Genomic DNA, 18,443 nt, shown 5'->3' with positions numbered 1-18,443 from the left:
CCTTTTGCAGAGAAGAAATTGAAGCAACAAGAGTTAGGTAGACTTGACCAACACCTCATAACAGTTTATGGCAAAGCCTAAATTCAAAGCCAGGCAGTATGGACCCAGCGTCACTGTTTTTACCCACTACAGTTGACCCTTGAGCAACATGAGGGTTAGGGGCCCCACCACCTCCTGCAATGCCAGAAATTGGCATACAACTTTGGACTCCCCAAAAACTTAATGACTAAGAGCCTACTGTTGACCAGAAGCCTTACCAATAACATAAAGTCAACTAACATACTTTGTATGTTGTATGTATTATAAACTGTATTCTTACAATAAAGTGAGCATGAGAAAAGAAAATATTAAGAAAGTCAAAAGGAAGAGAAAATACATTTAAAGTACTCTACGATATAAAAAAAAAAATCACATAGAAGTGGACGCGTGCAGTTCAAACCTGTGTGATTCAAAGATCAACTGCACATAAGTCTGTTTGAAAAAAAAAAAAAAGCAACACACAAACTCAGTTTTTAGAAACAAAAGCCACATCCAAAACAAAATAGGCAGGAAGGCTGAAAATGAAGGAACTACAAAAATACACCAGGTCAATGTTAACACAAAAGGGGGCAGGTACAGCAGTGTTACCATAAGACACGAGAGACACTCAAGTGAAAAGCAGTAAAATAAATGAAGGCGAATGCACGTTTCACACTGTGAACTTTTATTATCCTTTTTTTGCTACATGACGCCAGCATACTTCTTTCAGAAACCAAAAAAATTTGTATTTTGAACTATATAATTAGCAAATTTTAACTGATAGTACTTTAAAAATCTGTGCGTAACAATGTAAAAATGTATTCTTTTCAAACACATACGAAAACATTGGCCATGATCATATTAAGTAACACCAAAAAAAGTGAATGAATTTCAAAAAATCGAAATCACACAGTAAGCACAGTGAATTAAATTAAAAATAAACAACATTTAGTAACTGGGGGATGTTGGTAAGTCTGTCTCCAAGGTTTCCATCTTTGATTCTGAACCCCTGCTGTGGCTTCTGACAAGGAATCTGGGGTACTTGAGGCCAGGCCAACGACACTGGTCAACACTAGAATGGCAGATCTCCAGACTCAAGAAACGACCATCCTAGAGTCAACAAACACATTTGATAATTAAAAATCATTTCTGCCCTGAAGAGAGGGCTATACACCCTGGAAGGGATTAACTCGTGTACAGATGAGAAGCTGGTCCTAAGGAAAGAGAATACAGACCAAATATGTTGACATAAAGGGGAAGAAGAGGTAGAAAAAAAGTGAAGGGGATGTCAAGAAGGTCATGTCTCTCGGAAGGGCAGACTGGGGAAAGTGCCAAAAATAATATAAATGAATCCCGCATCACTCCCCAAAGTTACATTCTGGAATAAAAGGGAAAAAATTGCTAATAAAATGGACAGAAGTACAAACCACATATCTAGTAAAGGTCTTATATGCAGAATACATAAGAACCTTCAAAACTCAGTAATAAAGCAAACTATTCAATTAAATATACAGGCAAAAGTTTTGAACAGATACTTCACAGGGGACAGACTGATGGTAAATGAAGTGCCTGAAAGATGCTCAACACCATTCATGGTGAAGGAGGTGCAAATTAAAACCACAACGAGATACCACCACATACCCATGAGAATGGCCAACCTTAGAAAGACCAACCATACCAAGTGCTGGTAGGGATGTGGAGCAACTGGAACGCTCACACCCTGCTGAAGAAAACGGAAAATAACACAATTGCTTTTGAAAACAGTTTGGCAGTTTCTTAAAAAGTTAAACACACTTATCATATGATCCAGCCATTCCACTCCTAGGTCTTTATGCAAAAGAAATAAAAGCATAAGCCCACATGCAGATTTGCACATTAATGTTCATACAGCTTTACTTATAGTAGCCACAATGAGCCAAAAATAGAAACAATCCCCAAAATCCACCAACAGATGAATAAACTCCACTAATCAGCAATAACATGGGATGAATTATTGATACATGTAACAACATGAATGAATCTCAAGATAATTATGCTGAATAAAAACCAGACCAAAAAAGAATATATACTGTATAAAGAGTATATTCCTTTTACTTAACTGTGATACTGTGATTTATTATAATAAGAAATATATATATTTGGCTTTCATCCCCATTTCCGGCACAGAGCTTCTAAAATCCTGGGAATTTCATAAGTGATAAGAACTATGATTTTGGTATTCATAACAAATCCCTCTCAACCTTACCTGAGTATGTTACTGAGGTGATTTTAGGAAAGCCACTAAGGATGGGGCTGGTTGTCAGGGGAACCTACCATGTGATTTAGAGGGTTGGAACTTTCAGTCCCACCCACCCCCAAATTTGGGGAAGAGGGAAGGACTTGATTGAGTTCAATCACCACAGGCCAATGATTTAATCAATCATACCTATGTAATAAAGTCTCCATAAAAACCCAAAAGAACAGAGTTTCCAGGTTGGTGAGCCAGAATGCATTCATATGTTGGAAGAGTGATGTATCCCAAATTCCATGGGGACAAAAGCTCATGTGTTCTGCCAGACCTCTGGCTGTTCAACCGTATCCTTTACAATCTTGTAATAAACTAGTAATCTAGTAAGCAAACTGGTGTCCAGAGTTCTGTAAACCACTCAGGCTAATCAATAAAACCCAAGAAGGGGGTTGTGGGAACTCCCAATTTAGAGCCAGTCAGTCGGAAGCACAGGGAACAGTCTGGGCTTGAGAATGAAGTTGGGCAGGCTGTGGAGGAGGGGGCAGTCTTATGCCACAGAACCCTTAACTTGGGGGACCCGATGCTGTCTCCAGGGAGATAAATTGCAGAACTGAGTTAAACTGCAGGACACCCAGCTGCTGTCAAATTGCCTGATGTGTGGAAAACCCACACATCTGGTGTCAGAAGTAGTGTTATATGAAGGACTTACAGTACAGGAGACACATCACAGAGTGTTCTTCCTTTACAATAACATTCTCAGAAATGCAACCTAACCTACAGAGACGGAAAGCAGATCAGTGGTGGCCCTGGAGGTAGGGAACAGACAGGAGGGAGGGATGACAAAGGGCCATGAGGAAACTTCTGTGGGTAACATAATCAGTTTCTTGTTGATGGTGATGGTTTCATGAGTGTGTGCACATGTCAGAACTGATCAGACTACACATTTTAAATATTCACAGTTTACTGCATGTCAATCATGCCTCCATAAGACTTCAAAAAATGGATAGTAGAGATGGATAAGAAATGAGGACAGAAAATTAACTGGGAGATGACTCACATTTCATTACTCCTTAGATTCTAACATGATGGCCTAGCCGAGATGACTCTACTGTGAGCCGCAGACACAGGACTAAGTATCAAAGGTGGAAGAAACAGACATACAAGATAAATTTAGCACTGAGACGGGCCACCCCTCCAAGAGTACTTACAAAGGGCCAGGTAGTGGCATCATAAACAGAAATGAGCTCAGCTCCTTAAGGCAAGTTTTCCTCCCACACAATTCCCTCACCCCAAGGGGCTCTGAACCCACCAACCTCATCAGGGAGTGTGCTACTGGAAACAGTCTTCCAGCACACGGAAGCAGATGGAGCAGCAAGTGGAAACCCCTGTTCCCCAACAGCTGAGGCCTGGAGGAGCCACGTTAAGTCCCACTAAACCCAAGTCCTTACAGCAGCCATCGCATGCACCCGCCTGCTTGCCTGAAAGGGCTGCGAGGAGAAGGCCCACCTGGAGACCCATGGAACACCACAAAGTGGAACACAGATGCTACATGTTACTCCTATTAAACAAACAAATGCTCACTTGACAAATTAAAAAAACTGAACTCCCTCCCTTTTCACTTTTATTGGACAGTGAGAGGAAGAAGCCATTAATCAGCACCACATTGTGATGAACATGAAAAGCTCCTATGCTGGTTACCACAATATTATTACTTCTAATCCACACGAAGTATTTGTTAAATTAATGCCCTTTTGAACAAAACCCAAATCATCAGCTCCTCATTCAAGGCGTAACAAACATGATAACTAGACACATTTTACAAACAGAGTGTTAAATTAAGCTAAAAGGCATTGTTTTTATAATACAAAATACGTCAATAAACACTCAGAAGATAAAAACATCAACAGCATTTTAACAGCTCTGTCAGATACCAGAGTCTTATAACATTTCTCCAACTAAGATCCTCTATTAGTATCACCATTTGAGCACCCACTGTCTGCTTGAAGCTCCGAGTATTATTTTTAATGTTTTCAGCAGCTCATCAAGATTATCCTCCTTTCAGAGATGAGGGAAATGAGGATCAAGGATTTAAGTGATTTTGCTCAAAAGCTTAAGCCTGTATGTTTTTAGAATTTGAATCCAAGATTTTCTATTAACGCCTAAACTTACACTCCCTCTACTATACCATACGCTGCCATACCTAGTATCTAGCACCAAATGATACAGTCAATAACATGTCCAGCTGACCCTTGAAAGACATGGGTTCCAACTGCACAGGTCCACTTATAAGTGTATTTTTTTCTATTAATATAGTACAGTACTGTAAATGTATTTTCTCTTCCTTATGGTTTTCTTAGTAACATCTTCTTTTCTCTACTTTACTGTAAGAACACAGTATACATTACACATAATATACAAAATACATGTTAATCGGCTGTTCATATTATTGGTAAGGCTTCTAGTCCAGGCTATCAGTAGTTAAGTTTTGGGGGAGTCAAACACTGTAAGTGGATTTGACTGTGTGGGGGTTGGCGACCACTGCACTGTTCAAGGGTCAACTGCAATTAAAAGGGAAATGCACACAACTATTAAACTATATATTTGTTTACATTTGTAAGCATTCAACTGGGACTGAGAAGCTATTTGACTATGAGAGATTTAGGAATGATTCCAGTAACACCATCTCAAGACACATTGTCTTGCCACACAATTATCCCAGGCAACTGGGACATGGACTCAGGGTTTCCTCCATTCTTACCTGCCAAACATCATAAAAATATGTATATGGAAATTACTTAGCAGAAATCAATAGGCATAATATGTGGCTTACATTATACAGAACATGTCAATGTATTCTAAGATATAGACAACAAGCATATGAAAGAACTTTAATTCATCCAATGATACATGATGGTTATAATAGATTTAACAAGTAACTTTGTATGCCCTCTTAGAATTTAAAAGGACATCTTAGCATTGTTTCAAATAGCCTCTTTCTTTAAATCAAAAAACAAGAGCTATTTAATGAACTTTCAACCAATGTATAACTTTTAAGTACTATACAAAGTTTTCTGGTTATATTAGCAGAAAGAAGAAATGCTGACTAAGACTCTCCCAACAGATTATGCTGACTTTTAACTTTAGAGAAAACAGTAACTTAAACCCACAAGTCATATAAATGTGGCCTTGCTCTTACAATTTTCAGATCATAACCACAGAAACCAAAATGTAGAATACTGTCTAAAGACATTCAACATTCATTCCCACCTCCACTGTCTCCTTCCCTATATCAGAAACTAAAAGACTAAAAGCTCACTTCTCAGATCCCTTGCCATGGGACTTTAATTTTTTTCTTCTTTCTGTAGTCTATATGCCTTTTCTTTCTTTTTTTTTGCTTTACTGCACTGACCAGGACGATTCTGAGTAAGAATGGTGAGTGACCATCCTTCCTCATTCCCAATGTCAGGCAAAAACATGGAGTCTTTCAGCAATAATTGTAATTACTAGCTGTAGGTCTTTCATAGACACCTCTTACCAAGTTGAGAAAGCTCCTCCTTTTCTGAGTTTTTATCATGAATAAATGATGAATACTGTTAAATGCTCTTTCTACACCTATTGAGATGATCTCATACAGGTTTGAAGAATTCTGTGTAGTTTGTTGATATTATGAATTACATGACTGATTTTCAAATGAAAAACCAATCCTGCATTTCTGGAATAAATGGCACTTTAGCATGATGTATTATACTTTTTATATAAACTGTATTCAAATTGCTAGTATTTTGTTGAGAAATACCTTTGTTTTTTTTTAATATCAGAGTAATAATGGCCTCCTAAAATAGTGTTCTCTTCCTTCTACTTTCTGAAGATTTTGTCTATAATTGGTTTTAGCTCTTTCTTAATAAGTTGGTAGAATTCACCAGTGAGTCCATTTGGGCTTAGAGCTTTTTTTTGGGGGGGGGGAGGATTTTTAACTACAAATTCAATTTCTTGAATAAAGAGCTATGCATGTTATCCATTCTTTCTAAAAGGATTTTTTTTAGAATGTGATAATTTCAAAATATTTGGAGATTTCACAGACAATCTGATGCTGATTTCTAGCTTAGTTTCATGATAGTCAAAACACATACATATTCCTGAAAAATTACCTGTAAAGTTAAAGTATGGAAATCAAATTAAATACCTTGCGACTTTGATGAAATCTGTCCATTTACCTAAGTTATCATAATATTCCCTTTAACTTCCTTTCATAGAATCTATATTGATAGTCTCTCTTTTCTGATATTAGACATTTTGCCTTCTCTTTTTTTTCCCGATTAGTGCAAACACAAGTTGATCAATTTTATTGATTTCATAAAGAAACTCAGCTTTTGGTATCACTGATTTTTTTCCTACAGTTTTTCTGTTTCCTATCTCAATGACTTCCACTCATATCTTTGGTAACTTCTCTGTTCTGGGTTTAATTTGCTTTTCGCCCTCTAATTTCTTAAGGTGAAGGTTTAGATTGTTTCAAAACTTCTGTTTCCTATTATAAGAGTTTAACACTATAAATTTCCCCTGGAAGTACTGCTTTAGGTGCATCCCATATATTTGGATATGTTGTATTTTCATTTTCATTCCATTCCAAATATTTTCTAATTTCCCTTGTAACTTCCTCTTTGACCCATGGGACTTTTAGAATGTGATATTTAATTTCAAAATATTTGGAGATTTCACAGATAATCTGATAATGATTTCTAGCTTAGTTTCATTATAGTCAAAAAATACAGACATATTCCTGAAAAATCACCTGTAAAGTGGAAGTATGAAAATCAAAATCAGTTTTCTGAAGGTGAGAAAGAAGTGAAGATAAGTCTTCCAGCATCCTTTCCTCTAAGGGATATTAAGAGCATTCTGTTCTCTCTAAAGCCCACCTCAAAAATCAAGAGACTTGTTATTTTCCCTACTACCCTTCCAAAAAAATAAGTAAATAAAAGGAAGAAAAAGACGATTTCACACGGATCATCTCATTTGATTTTTACAACTCTATAAAACAAATGACAGAATTCTTCTACAAGGAAAATGAAGCTCAAAGGAGTAACTCGCCTTACAGGTTGGCCATGTCTCATTACTCTTGAATTATTCCTTCAACATAAAGCAATGTAGATAATAAATCTCTAAATAATTCAAAACCTCATTTTAGCCACTATTGGAATCAACACCACCTCAGTTCAGAGTAAGTTGTAGTAAAATCCAACTAGGTTTAAGTTTTATCATCCTGACTGCTCATATCCGTTCATTATTAACAAAAATCAAATAATAAAGAACTGGTTAAACCCCAGGAAATAAAAAGCAAATGGGAAAATATGTAGGAAGGAAAAATGAGAGCCCAGTTTAATAAGTCATAAACTATACAGCCATATTTGTTTCTCACACAAAAATTAATATGAAATGAATATATCAAGTTACGTTTCTTCTCTTTCAGATTCTTGAACTGTTGATTAGGATCTAAGGCTCTAAAATATTATCTGCTGTTAATATTTACAAGTTAAAATATATTAATATATAGTATTTTGAAATATTAGAATATTTTATAGTATTCTATTTCAAATTAAAATTCTGAACTATAATGTTACAGAAATTAAATGGCTTTAAGGATAAGAGGCACACATTCTTACCGTATAGCTGTTGACTTACGGGTTGCAGAAATTCCCCTCAGGTAGCATCACCACTTTGGCTCAGATATCAATAGTAAAGCAATCAAAATTAAAACTGAAAAAAAAATTAAATAACAGTAAGTAAAATGCATTCAAGTCTTCAAGAAAGTCTTAAATTCAAATTTCACATTTCAACAATTTCATCAAGGGAGTTCTAGTCCCTGAACTAGTTTTTTTAATTAGTTTAAGCAAGGAGCTAATAAGGTATGTGAATTCCTGTATAATTCCAACTCCCCATCCTGGAATAAGCTCTGAAATTAACTGCAAGAAATCATAGTAAATAGCTAAGGGGCAGAAAAACAAAAAGCCAAGTATATTACCGGTATATTCAACTGAACTGCTCAGTTCATAGATTCAACACACATATATTTAAGGTTTTCTTAGTGCCCACAATGAACAGAACATTGATGATTCACACAAGAACTCTGTCAGACAAGAGCAGCGGTATCAATTTTTCACATAAAAATATTAAATTCAGGGGTGCGTCAATTTAAATACAGGTGGCACAGTCGGTTGAGCGCGGGCTCTTGGTTTTGGCTCAGGTCATGATCTCAGGGTCATGGGATTGAGCCCTGCATCAGGCTCTGAGCTCCACACGGAGTCTGCTTAAGATTCTCTTTCCCCCTCCCCCTACCCCACACCCCCCCAAAATACACAAATAAATCTTTTTAAAAATCTATTTAAATTCAATAAAAATCCTGGTGATCCCTTTATTTTTTTAATAATAATTTTTTATTATGTTATGTTAGTCACCATACAGTACATCCCTAGTTTTTGATGCAATGTTCCATGATTCATTACTTGCGTATAACACCCAGTGCACCATGCAATACGTGCCCTCCTTAATGCCCATCACCGGCCTATCCCAGCCCCCCACCCCCCTCCCCTCTGAAGCCCTCAGTTTGTTTCCCAGAGTCCGTGATCCCTTTATAAATAATAGAACGTATGTGGATAAAACAGTAACAAAGATTTAATACTTGCTGAATCTACCCTAAAAAGTGTTTCCAGAATAACTGATATTCATACCAGCAAGACTGTAAAGCAATCTGATATTGTTTATCAATGTTCTGGAGCTAGGCGGTACCAGAAAGTATGATAGAGTTTCCTACCCGGAGTTATGGTTTACTTAGAAAGAATACTCAGAAGAAAAATTTGGTGAATATTATTTATGCATTCAGCAAAACTTTACCAAGCATCTTGTGTGAATAAGTCCCCCATTGTTAAGGCAACAATGCAGACACAAAAATGAATAAGAAAATGCCTGCTCATCAAAACTCACAGTCCTGTGATGGTGACGAACGCCTGCCAATAATTATAATACAATAAGGGAGCTGTATGACAGCAAGAGCGAGGCAATGGAGTGGGATCTATCAAACAGCTTCTTGGAGGACAAAGAGTAGGGAGGAATGGGGCCAGGCAAAGGCCGTGCAGGCACAGGAAAGGAGCAGTGTGCAATTTCCGAATGGGAAAGCAACTCTGAGTCTACTAAAAGGATTCTCTGGATATGCATGAATTATATGCAGGCCGGTGGATGAGAACCTACACAGTTAAGACTGTCACTACAATTTTGAAAAGAGGGAAAAAAACAGATCATTCAATGATCCTCTAATTTATACACGTCCCACTAGTTTGCTTATTTAAAATTAAAAGCAGCACATAATTTTCTTCCCCTTCCTTAGGAGCAGCTGTACAGCCTGCTCTTGATTATGTAAAGTAAAAGAGAAGAGTGAGTTTTTCCTAAGTAATTTGCATTAGTGATCACCTTATTTCCAAACACAGAGAATTAGCCCTAGGTTTTTGATTATCCAGACCAAATTTTACCTCTACCAGATCACCTTATTTGCATGATTCTGAAAGTAACTAGCACGATACATTTCATGGTTCTGTCTAGCTAACTGTGAAGGAAGGGGTCTGACATGTGTGTTTTCTGGATGACCATTTGTGTTTAGCAATCACGTGTTAATTCTTCCTTCGGGAAATACAACTGTGAGTCTTCCCATTTGCCTGAAATGCTATGTACTATTAATTTGTTAATAGCTATCACTTGGTGAATGCTTTACTCAGGATTAAACACAGTGTTCACACATGGTCACATACATTTTAACTTAACCTTCACAACACAGGTAATGCACAGCTAATATCTATCTCCATCGAAAAATGAAGAAACCGAGGGCCAGAAGGGGACATGCCCAGGATGACACAGCTTGGAAGAAGCAGGGTCAGGACAGGTCTGTCTGGCTGCGGTCACTCTTCTGCACTGTTGTATTAGATGGCCTCCTTTTGGACATGGGCACACGCATTTTTCTCTCCTGCTCTGCTGCTACCATGTCTTACTTAAGTTGGGAACCAGAAAAGTCTTGAAGAATCAACTAGACTTTGTGAGTGTGTTGCTTAATTTTACAGGGTAGAGCTTATCTTTAACTCCTTGGAAGCTACAGTTTAAGGCTATTAAGTGTGAGACCCAGCACCTCTACTTAGAGGTGTCAGGGAAACACATTTATATGCAACACCAGAATTGAAATTCTACTTATGTCCCATGGTTAAGCTCTAGGTGGTACTGAAAAAGCTTTTCCGTGGCCGTGGTCTAAGAGCTCAGCTGCCCTGTAATTTCTTACCAACGGCCCTGCATCCATGATGCTCCCCCAGCATGAAGGCCACCTTCTCGCTTCCACACATCCCAGTTGTGCCTAGCCTTCAGAACGCAACCTAGTACAGCCTCCTCCCCCCACCCATTCAGCTCTCTAGCTGCTCAATAAACACTTATTTATTGTGTCATGTGTCGGGCACTGTGTGTATGTCCCCACCCTGGAAGATCAAAGCCCAATCCTACAAGTCCAACAACCTCTTGGTCCACCAGAAGAAAACTGTACAAACAAGGAATGCGCATCCAGTGTGATAAAGGTGTATACACGGTATTAAGAGAGCACAAGGGAGGGAGCAAAGACATCACAGCCCTGGTAACACGGGTGCCTTAATTCAGAGGACAGAGGATGATGACCTAAAATAAGACGGGAGAATTTTTTAAAGGGAACAAACCTGACCGACAGAGGTGCTGGGTGATGAAGTGGATGGGATGCTAGGATGTCTCTCGGCAGACAGTCAAGGACCACTAAGGCAGCACTGTCTGGCAATGATGGATGTGTTTTGTAGATGAACACCATCCAAAATGTCAGCCTCCAGCCACACAGAGCACTTGACTGAGCACATGAAAGGTGGCTAGTGTGGCTAAGAAACTGAATTTTTCATTTTACTTCATTTTAATGAATGTTAATTTAAATAGCAACACATGGCTAGCAGCTACTGTACTGAACAGTGCAGCTCTTAACAATTCAGGTTTGAGATACTGAGTTGAGGGGTTATTACCAGTATCTGGGGAAAGGAATACCAAGAGAAAGGTATATGAACACTCAGATATTTGTTGAATAGATGAATGAACAAGCCAATGAACAGAGAAACAAACTGGATGATCTTTAAGGACTCCTCCCTTTAAAATTCCATTCAGGAGCGCCTGGGTGGCTCAGTGGATTAAGCATCTGCCTTTGTCTCAGGTCATGATCCAGGGTCCTGAGACTGAGCCCAACACTGGGCTCCCTGTTCGATGGGGAGTCTGCTTCTCCCTCTTCCCCTGCCTTGCTCATACTCTCTTGCTCTCTCAAATAAATAAAATCTTAAAAAATAAATAAATTAAATAAAATTCCATTCAAAGAGGTACTTATCCCTGCTCCTTCAGGTTTTGAATACTGCTTTCAATATGATGGCATCGAAATGTCCTCATGCTGTGTCCAGACCTCAGTCTAATTCTTAAAATACCACTGAACTAAAATTCCTTTTGCTATGTGGTGTAAAAAAACAAGAAAGAAAAGAAAAAATGGTATCATGAAATTATTGCAAGGAATAATCAGAGACCAAGGATAATCAAGCCAAGGTAAGTAACTAGTAAAATGTGTCCAAACACATTTATGGATGAGGACCAAACAGCTTATGATAAGCTCAGGTCATTACAAATATATTACAGACCATTCACCTCTTAAGCAGTTCAGCTGATGTTCAATTTACATTCCTCTATATTCTGCTGAAAGAAATGACTGAATTTAATCTCACGAAACACCTAATTTTGTTCTACAGAGCATTTTAAAAGGTCAATGATAATAAAGTTGTCCCTAGTAATATACCCTTTTATCTTAGTTATCCACAACATCCAAGTCAATATGAGATAAATAACTCTGTGACAGGAGAACGTTAAACCTGAGAACAGGTTGTGTCCCAATGACTCACTGTTAATCTGCCAATGTTATCCTAATCTGATTGTACTAGGCTTTGTTTACTATTTTGGTCCTTGCCATTCCCCTACAGCTTCCAAACTCTAGTTTTCCAGAAAGGAGAAGCTGCCATGTATTACAACACCCATGCGAGTTCCAGAGAGCTTTGCTCTGCTGCACTTTCCAAGGCTACCCTGTTAACCAGACTCAAATTCTAAATTCCTCCCTCCCCAGGTCGTCAGTGTTCTTAACTATTCGCATATAAAGTTCTATTTACAAGACTGTTAGGCACATTAGAATCTGTAGTCTCGGTTAGCTTCAGAGAAACAGATCTCTTCAGAATGTCTAATATGAATGCTTTTAGCTAGAATCGTCTAACAACACGGCAAAACAGCAGTCTTGTGTTTCCCCTCCTTGGCCTCTCAGGGTGGATACCTGTGCTCCAATTCCTAATGCTGGAACAGTCAGTCCTACATCTCTGAAATCAGAGGCGGCAGGGACACACTTAGCTGGCCCCACAATTCAATTCAATGTATGAGTGAGTTCTTTTGTAGAAGGTAAAACAAAAATGCTAAGTAATAAGACAAGGTCTTGGCCTCCGGAAAGCTTTATCTGGTAGGAAAGAGTAAATAAATACAAAAAGTATGAAACAAGTCTCAGAACAGATATTGCTGTGAGTAAAACAGAAATAACTGCAGCTAGCTGACATTCACTGGTCACCTATGTGTATCACACTCTTAGCCAGGTTCGCGTTCATGTATTTATTTTTTTTTTGAAGATTTTATTTATTTATTTGACAGAGATAGAGACAGCCAGCGAGAGAGGGAACACAAGCAGGGGGAGTGGGAGAGGAAGAAGCAGTCTCATAGCAGAAGAGCCTGATGTGGGGCTCGATCCCACAACGCCGGGACCACGCCCTGAGCCGAAGGCAGACGCTTAACCGCTGTGCCACCCAGGTGCCCCGCGTTCATGTATTTAATAATTAATAAAACCACATTATGAGTGCAAATGAAAAATTCTCCCAGTTTTGAGTAATCTGTTCATTAAAAAGAACTTTTCCCAGACCTTAATTCAAGGGTCATAAAACAATATTTTCTTCCCCTTAACTTAATGAACAGTGTAACTACCTAGGTAAAATCCGAGGAATGAACGATCAATTCCTGACAGGACTTTTGCAGAGATCCACAGCTGGTCCACACCTCCGGGCTAACAATGGTCCAAGAATCGAATAGCCCAGATAAAGATCTGGGTCATGTCAACCACTCATCCATCCTTTCAAACACTTACTATCCTACTACACATGAGAAATACAACCATGAGTCAGACAAAGGTGAGCCTATATACAGAAATACACTGCACCGCAAGTTCAAAAGTGCTAAGTGGCAACACGCGGCAAGAGAAGAGAAGGTTAGTACCGGCTGTAATAAACAGGAAAGGACTTCTAATCTTCATGGGGCTCAAAATGACACCAAGAGACTGGTTACTATCTTCTGAGATGCACAGAATATACAAAGTTAATATAAAGATACATGCTCTATCATCACTTCAATATTAGGACATCAGGAGGAAGTCAGGATCGGGAGCGGATCAGAGATTGCTCATTAAATGAAAAGCGTGTATCTGCCCGCCCGTCTCCAGGGAAGTTATGAGAAACTCATGGGCAAGTGTGAGAAGGGGTCCAGAGATCCACCGCCCCCAGGCAGCACAGAGCCCTTCTCCACCCTCTCCCTGTACCCACCTGTCTGAACACTGTTCAGGGAGAGGGAAGCCGTGAGTTTAGAACTCCACTCCTTAAGAAACACTATTTGAAATAAGGCTTTCTTTATATTCAGTTAAAGCCTACATCTTTATTACTGCAAACCAATGCTCTGTTCTGCTCCCTGAAGTCAAGCAGAATCTACCACGCCCTCACTGCTGCACACATCCATGTATCTGAAGGCAGAGTTAGATGTTCCCGTCCCTCCAGCCTTTCCCAGGTGCTCTCTGGCCTGTCCTCCAGGAGGTGCAGTGCTCAGAACGACATGGACCAGATGTGGCCCGAGGGAAGCAGCAAGCCCTGCCCATCGACGCTGCCAGCCTGCAGGTTTGTTCCACTGGTTCTCTCTTCTGGGAGCTAACGCCACACTTGGCACACTCCCCCTTAGAACACTCCTCTCTGCCCCACCACTCTGGAGTAGGATCCCCAGACTGCCCTTCTGCAGAGCGGCCTCCAGCCTTTCTCCCAAGCTGTAATCATGCCCTGCATTTCTCTGCACCTGCCTCTCCCTGCTCGCTGGCCCTCCTAGTGAGCGGACTGCAAAGCACTGTTCAGCTTCCCCAGGGCATCCACTTTCCTCTTCTCTGTGCCCACCAACCAAAGGGGCAGTACCGAATGCCACAGTGCGGTGGGCTCTCAAGCCACAATTGAGCTCCCACCGACTTCCCTAACTTAACTTACACACTCCAACATGCCAGACGGGTTATTGAAGCCTACGTTTCCTGAACCACAAAAATGAGACTGTGGGAGTTCTGTGAGCTAATCCTTTAACGGGACACTCCGGGCCTTGCCCGTGATAAGCAATAAAGAGCACCAATCACTGCTGTTACTACTTACTACTTCTCCACCACCACCATTAATTATAACTGTCCCGTCCACCAGGGCCCTTCAAAGGGCTGGGAGGGTCACCTGCATCCTTATACCCTCGTGACTTCACAGAGACTCGAGTTCCCAACAACCGCTGGAGAAAGCAAATAGTGAGTGAACACATGAGCACACGAGAACCTAAAACCAAGATGATCGAAGAAGTTCAGATTTAGTTCTATTCTTAAACTTGCCTACTTATTCATTATCACAGCAATGCACTGAGCTGCTAAGAGATCAAAGAATTTAGAGGCTGAAATGTTCAGAAATTCATAGTAAATGGAATCCATTTTCAAAGGAAAAATGGATTATCTAGTTGTATGGTGTTTCTGCCTACTGAAAACGTTGAGGTTTTTTGTCTGTTTGTTTGATGTTTTTAAAGTTCATGGCAGAGAGGTCTGGCCCTGGGCAGCCACCCGTGAGCCCTAACACTTTTGACACCTAACTCCACTGTTCACGATAAGAATTTTTTTCATTTTCATTTTCATTTTTTAAATTCCTAGTACCTAGCTCAGTGCTTGGCCCACAGCCCACACTCAAAAAACATCTGCCAAATAAGTGTATTTTCTTGAATGCCTAGGTTAAAAAAAAAAAAAGTCACATTGCCTCTTCCTGACCTACTTCAACCTGGGTAGTTGGACCTGCCTTGTGTCTGGTGACCTTGTATTGGCCCCATGGGTCACCACTTAAAGTGCTGGGCTTCACCCAAGCAAAGAGCAGGAGAATTTGGGTCAACAGAACACTCGTTTCAATTTAGCCGAACGGTTAATGAGCTTTTGTGCAAGGGGCATAAAGAGATAAATAACTTGCTCAAGATAAAATAAGGCTTCCAGCTTGAGGAAAGATTGCTGACTACGACAAAGTTTTTTAAATGCTGTTTAGCAACATTATGGAACAATCTACAACCATTAAATACAAATGTGGAGTGGTACCAATTGGCACCATCAGGCAGTTTCTTTCACGACACTCAGAGACAGCCTGAGAGTGCAAGAAAGAAAGGAGCAGGCAGGACAGATGCAGGAGAGTGGTCCCAGTGGGGGAGTGAGCTGACCAACAGGAAGGCTGGGGAAAACAGGGTGAGGCCACGGGGTCCCTGAAGATTTGTTCCAGAATTCTGCAGACAACAAGAGATACAACACACTTGCCCATTAAGACATCTCAGAATCCCAGAATTTTTAAAACTTCCTTTCTTAAAAGTGGGACACTGTGTCCTTGGCTGATGTTCTGGCACTTTTCCTGTTGCTTGTGACCCCAAAAAGATGACAAACCAATGATTCTGGGGAGGCCCCTGAACATAATAGCTTCAAAGTTGAAAGAGATCCAATTCAAGTAAAAGATTTTCTTGCCTAAACGATGTTATATTTTTCTCTGCTTTAATTACTGAATCCTGTAATTGGAATTCATCACTGATTCAAAGAGATGCTAAAAATAGTCTGCTTCAGAATGCAGAATGAGAAGCATCGTGTAATTTTGCTACTAAATGGACTTCTATTTTTTTCATAGCTCAGTAACTTAGTCTTGAAATAGATTTCCTCTTTTTATTAACCAAAAACGTAAAACACTTCGGATACACATTAAACATTAATTTTCAATACTAATTATCCTTTCTAAGTTTATAAGTGAAATCTCAGACATATACTAACCTTGCTTAAAAACAGTTCCTTGACCTTTTCCCTTTACATTTAATCATGACCTTCATGAAACACCTCTGATTGAAGAGTACAATCTCATTTACATGTGATAAATGAATTAAAACAAAGCCGTTATCCCACAGGCTCTCCACTGCAAATGGCAATTTGAACCCACTGTGCCACTTACAAAGGGCTTTCTCGCATGAATCATCTCATTTAATCTCCACAACTATCCTAACACAAACAGGAAAGGCAGGAATTACTTTAATTATCTTATGAATTAGGAAGCTAGCTCAAAGACTGAAATGCCACTTGAAGGTGGAGGAGACACTCACCCCCATTCTCCTCACCTTCACTCCCACCTTGTATTCCAAACGCAGCTCCTTCAAAGACACACTCTGCGGGCCTCCACCGGGTTTTCTGGACCCCCCAGCCCAGCCAGGTCACCGCTTCCCCACAACTCCAACAGAGCTCATGATAAGTACCACCCAGGTGCTACCCAACACATCTGCTTCCCATTGTGGTTTGCCTTGGGATGCCCAATGCTCTGTCTTCTCAACTCAATGAGAAGCCCCGTGAGGATAAAAACTGAATCTCATATTTCTTAATGTCTAGAATCATGTATATAACAGGCAGACAATAAATTCTTTTGTATGATGCCACCTATCAAAGAACCATCAAATAGACAAATGTCTCTCTTTTCCTAACTTTCCAACTATGGCATTGCTCTTTGCTTTGGCTCTGCCTTCCCAGCTGCAACTCGGTGAGAAATTCCTGGAAGCAATTACCAGGCCATCATAAATTAAAAAAAAAAAAAAAAAAAGAGGTTTTCTTAACAATGATTAAAGTTGCTTTACTCTTTAAGTGGTCTGAGTCTCTTCTGTTCTCCTGTACCTATTGAGCACCTGTGAACCTGACTCACTGGTTACCTGTGTTTTTATTTCCTTGATTCCGATATTCACCTGCTTTCCGTTCATGCCAGGCCTCACATCTTTAACTTCCAGCTCCACCTTAGCTCTGCTGACCCTGACTTTGTCACCCATCCTCACATCAATCACCATCCACTGCTACCACGGATCCCTACACAGGGACCTGCTGGCCTGCCATGAGCATCAGAAGAGGGACAGTGCCTTGTTTTTGATCTTTGGCTTATAGCTGGCGTTCTGCATGTCCATACAATTTCAAGAGAAAGACAAATGTAACACAGGTAGCAGCGGCAGCTGCTTTTAGCTCCCCATGACTCTATATCCTTCCTCTTCAAGCTCACATGAAACATTTGGACAACCATACAGTCAGCAGTCAACATCCTGTTGGAAACCAAACACATCAAAACCAAATCAGGGTTACCATTTGGTTTCATGAAACATGCTGAATCTTAAATTTGGACAAAGAGAATTGTTACAGAAACGCACAGAAGTTCTTAGGAAATCTGTGCGTTATCGGATGGAAACAGCAGATGTAAGCACTGCATTGCAGAGACTTTTTTTTTTTCATTGCCATGACGATTTTTACATATTCTAAAATAAAAATCTATTTCAAAGCTAGCTATGTAATACTAAGCCTGACATAAAGATTTCATGATTCAACAAGTACCTTCAGCTATTTGTTTTCCCCCTTGAGGATAAATTATAGTACCAGCCAATATAACAAATGGGTCCATAAACTTCTACCCCCAGGGGACCCTGTGTTCAAAGAAGACTGACAAACATAGCAGTAACATTTTATGGCGCATCTACACTCAATCCCCTTGAGCCTCTAGTCAAACCCTAATGTCCCCTGTATCTAAAGTAATCAGGGAGTTGAATGGCTCACCACCAGACTTCAAGAATACCGCAGCTTGTGACAGAAGACAAACGCAAGGGGGAAAAAAAGCATCACCACCCAGAAATAAATATAAAATTGCAGTACCCAGACAGTAACTTATTGCCACTGAAAATATTCAGCATTAAGTTCTGTCTGCTCTTAATTAGTGGCATCCAATATGATCCTGGA

At 39.8% G+C, this 18,443-nt stretch overlaps 1 protein-coding gene across 4 annotated transcripts in view; it reads right to left on the bottom strand.

Annotated features, from left to right (window-relative positions):
• Positions 1-18,443, bottom strand: part of WASF3 (WASP family member 3) — a 122,805-nt gene that overhangs the window by 57,217 nt on the left and 47,145 nt on the right. For 3 of the 4 annotated variants that reach the window (XM_040621701.1, XM_008692165.2, XM_008692164.2), the window contains exon 2: positions 7,903-7,996. The gene's annotated coding sequence lies outside the window, so the exon portion shown is untranslated. Of the gene's footprint in view, positions 1-682; positions 1,129-7,902; positions 7,997-18,443 lie in introns of those variants that run through there. The other variant, XR_005832252.1, reaches the window with a different exon arrangement.

Source organism: Ursus maritimus, unplaced genomic scaffold (genome assembly GCF_017311325.1).
Source record: "Ursus maritimus isolate PB19 unplaced genomic scaffold, ASM1731132v1 scaffold_10, whole genome shotgun sequence".
In the NCBI taxonomy this organism is placed as follows: Eukaryota; Metazoa; Chordata; class Mammalia; order Carnivora; family Ursidae; genus Ursus; species Ursus maritimus.
This window is presented reverse-complemented; position numbering and strand designations above follow the sequence as displayed.